The sequence below is a fragment of the Rattus rattus genome, chromosome 13 (genome assembly GCF_011064425.1).
Source record: "Rattus rattus isolate New Zealand chromosome 13, Rrattus_CSIRO_v1, whole genome shotgun sequence".
NCBI classification, from domain to species: Eukaryota; Metazoa; Chordata; class Mammalia; order Rodentia; family Muridae; genus Rattus; species Rattus rattus.
The window spans coordinates 22,709,537-22,713,738 of NC_046166.1; the positions used below are offsets into that span (position 1 = coordinate 22,709,537).

Genomic DNA, 4,202 nt, shown 5'->3' on the forward strand with positions numbered 1-4,202 from the left:
TGGAATTAATAACTGAATTGATATATAAATAAAAAACTGGGATTTTGGTCTGCAGGAGATGACCTAGCAGGAGTTATAGTAGCTCTTTTTTTCTTTTCTTTTCTTTTTCTTTCTTTCTTTCCTTTTGTTTTTTTCTGTTGAGTTGTCTGTAGATCTCCGAGCCCTCTGGAGAGTGAGTGAAAACAGCTTTTATAAGATTAAAAAAATAAAAAAAAAAAACAGAATATCTAATTTTGGTCAGAAAATCCATGCAGAGCAAACACAGCTCTTTTAGAAGTTTTCATACTTAAAAAAAATTTTTTTTGAGATCTCAAGAATTACTTAAAGAGCCGACACGGGTCTTTTAGAATGTTATTTAGCAACTATTCAGGCAAGATTGTCTGAAGAGTGAATACAGCTCTTTTAGAATTTTTTCCTGGTTTTTTGATTTTGATGGGAAAAGCCCAAGAATTACCTTTAAAGTTTTTCTATCAGGATTTTTTACTTTGTTGGAAGATTCAAGAATTTTTTTATAGCAACTTTCCTGACTTTGGTCAGAAAACCCATGAGCTATTCAGAGAGCTTTTAGAATATTTACTAGCAGAGAAAGCTGTATCAAACAGAGTTTTTAGAATAGCTAGTTTTAGAATAGTTTTTAGAAAAAGCTGTCTAGTGCAGAGCAGAACAAACACACACACACACGCTGAGAGAGAGAGAAAGAAAGAGAGAGAGAGAGAGAGAGAGAGAGAGAGAGAGAGAGAGAGAGCAATCATTAGAACATAGGCAGCTCAGTTGTAACCAGGATTTGACTTCTAGTTGTTTGTTTTTGCTGCTCCTCTCTGAGGACCCCAGACCTAGCCTAGGCTGGTCCTTGAGAGACAGTAAAGCCATAATGCCTTCCTTGAAACTTACTCTAAGGGATTGGAAAATATCTATCTGATAGTGGCTGCAAGAAAACTTGATATTCAATATCTCTCTTTGTATCACATGGATCTATTTGACTTCTAGAATCTTTCTTTCTTTGGGGATTTTTTAGAGTAAAACTTCTGTCTTAGTCAGATTGCCACCAGTGTGACAAAATAGTCAAGAAAGTCAACTTAAAGGGAGAAAAGGATATTTTATCTCACTTTCAGGAAATTCAATTCAAATCACCTGGTTGTATAATTACTGGGACCCTGAGACCAGGCTGAGTTTTGTGGTAAGAGTGTGCAATTGTCACTTCATAGGAACTGGGGGGGAAAAGAGTCAGAAGAAAGGGCTGGGGACAAAGGATACCTTCATATGAAGATTCCTTTCTATTCCATTTTGTCTCCACTCACAAACCAGGCCATAAACCATTTGCTATCTATACTAAGTGTAAGGTACTTTGCTTCTACAGCTGATATACCTGTCTGAGTTATTCTGAAGCCAGAAGCTTCAGTTTCCAGTTTAGTACCTCATAGTAAAACAATGCAGGAGACTAGATAATGTAAGCCTTTGTTCTATCTCAACAGGCTCCAAGTTGACGTCTCATGAAGAAAAGGGGAGGGAGGCTTGTCTTTGCTCTTTGCTTTAGACACCCATACAACTTTCAGAGTTTGTGATCATATGGTAAAATTCACTACAAGATTGCACATAAATTCTGAACATAAATTGAATAAGAGGTTTATAACAGAGTATGTCCACATGCATGTCCACTAGGAGTAATTATATAGCTAAACATTCATCATTTGTTACTAGCTTACAGGTTCATGGAGAGTTAAAAACATAACTAAGCTGTCCTTGAAGTTTTGTATAGATAAACCCAGTCAATATTTTATTTCCTGTTTTGGCACCCGTGGTGTATAATTTTAGCTCCTTCTTTATGAACTTTGGTTCATGAGTTTTTACAACCCCTTGGAGAGTGCTCTAGATTGTAGAAGTCTGTTGTTATCTTAGAAGCAATTAATCAGTTCTGTTATAAAAGGGGCTCAAATATCTTTGTGTTGCCATTCTGAAACAATGGTGATTCCAGCAACCTGGTTGTTTCTGGAGAATAAATGCTTTTTGTTTTTGTGTTCTGCCTTCATCTGGGGTCTTCCTTCAGTGATTTTTCAGACCCTTACACAAAGTCACACACCTTAGCTATTTCCTCCCTCTCTCCAACCTAGGTCTTACTTCTGAATAGCTCATTAACCTAAACCCATAAGTGGATTGATGCATTGAAGACATTAACACTTTCAGGACACAGTCAGGTCTCAGTGCCCCTACTTCTGTCTCTGACTGAGGAACCAAGCACACTTCACTCTGATGGACACCAAAGGCACAAACCACCGTGCTAATAAATAATTCTTTTATGATGCTATTAGAAATTCTGCCGCAAGACCTATCCTAGAATGGTTGTGCCTATAAATATTTGTCCAAAAAAGAAAGAAATGAAAGAAAGAAAGGAAGGAAGGAAGGAAGGAAGGAAGGAAGGAAGGAAGGAAGGAAGGAAGAGGAAGGAAGGAAGGAAGGATGGATGGAAGGAAGGATGGAAGGAAGGAAGGAAGAAGAATGGCAGGAAAAAGAGGTAGGAGAAGATAGATGGAGTCTATATCATCTATATCAGTAAACAGCTAGTCAAGGGTGATTCTTCTATACCTCACAAAGATGTTATTGCATATGGCTTGTGAGGTCCAAATATTAAGACAGATCCTTCATTATCATAATACTACAGTTTACAGAGATTTTATCTGAGATGGTGTGGTGAAAAGGCAGTTGTGTGCTTAGCCTGGGAGCTGGAGTGGCTGGAATTTACTAACTGCTTTCTTCTTCCTTAGCTCGGAACTTAGCACTACCTCTTAATCTCTCTAAACATCCATGTAAAATCCTTTTATACACAAATCTATGTCTATATCAATCTATCTTTGCATTTCAACTCTTATTAGAAAGAAAGCATTTATGATTAAATAAAGAATGTAAAGATGAGGAATTGTCCTGGATTTAGTAATCTAAATGTGTGCTCTAAATCTAAAACAGAAAATGTGCTGAGAGTAGAGGACAGCGATGCATTCTGAAGGAAGAGGAAGGGACTGTGCAAAAGTGAAAAATGAATATTTCATACACCTTCAAGGAGTATATACATTTTATTTTGCCTGACTGAGATCTTAGACTTCTAGCCTCAGGCAATACGGAACAAAAAATTATGTTGTCTTAAGAGATTAAGTATTTAGAATTTTGTTTGAAAAAGTCAAGAACACCTGGAATGGTGCTGATTTGTGATTCCACCAATAATATCAATTCTCCCATGATGTACATGAGGCAACACAGCAGTTTTATGCGGGAACATGGTCTTGGTTAAATGGACTATGACTAAGAACAAACGCTTTGTTTTCCTGGAAACATTTCAGTACAAAACATTTTAAGGCTTTGGCACATTTATTTTGGCCTCATAGCCAAATTAAAAGAGTGAAAGTGTTTTCTGCTATTTGAAGCAATAATTAGTTTTCAGATCTCAAACTGAATTTATGTAATAACTGCCATTGTACGAATCCCATTCTTTACTCAAAGGCATTTTCTATAGGAAGTAATTGAGAATTATTTGAATATGATAATTCAGTTCTTTACAGATGGGAAAGTTTCAGATTATGTTCACACAGACTTAATAACTTAATAAAGACAAAGACCATGAATAAAATACACCAACATATATATATGCAAATCATCCTATAAATTATTAGAAATATGCAAACCTCACATGAAATGCCACATCTCTTCCTCTTACCATGTTAATATATCATAAATCCATAGCAATTGATAAAACTTACATATTGGTAAGATTATGATTTGCATTTCATGTTATTTTGCATGGAAATATACTTTTGGTTTTTTCCACCTGAAGGTACAAAGTCAAATCATTTGTCTCTCCTTTGAAAGCAGCTTGAAGAAATAGCACAATTTTGATAGTGGAAAAGTCTTTGTTTTGTAGAGTGATGTAGCATTTTATTCAAACAGTTCAGAAGCAATTCAATCATTTGCAAACATTGTCTTCATAATGCAAAAGCTATTGTTGCCACTAATTCACTTGAAATCATATTGTTCTGATAGTTGCTTCTTGGAAGCCAAGACTTCTTTTTTAAATACAAAATGTGGGATGAAAATTACTTTTTAATGAACAGGTTAACTGTATGTGCAAATCTTTGAAATCATTACAGTAAATCTTAGGTCCTAAACAGCCTAGTGATATAAACCTTTTATGTTCAAGGCAAACTTCATGAGTTAGA

The 4,202-nt window shown here is 35.6% G+C and overlaps 1 non-coding gene across 1 annotated transcript; it reads left to right on the top strand.

Annotated features, from left to right (window-relative positions):
• Positions 1 to 385: 385 nt before the first annotated feature.
• LOC116915181 lies at positions 386 to 447 on the top strand. Its single transcript, XR_004389840.1, has one exon. It is a non-coding gene; the product is annotated as a U7 small nuclear RNA (small nuclear RNA).
• Positions 448 to 4,202: the final 3,755 nt, after the last annotated feature.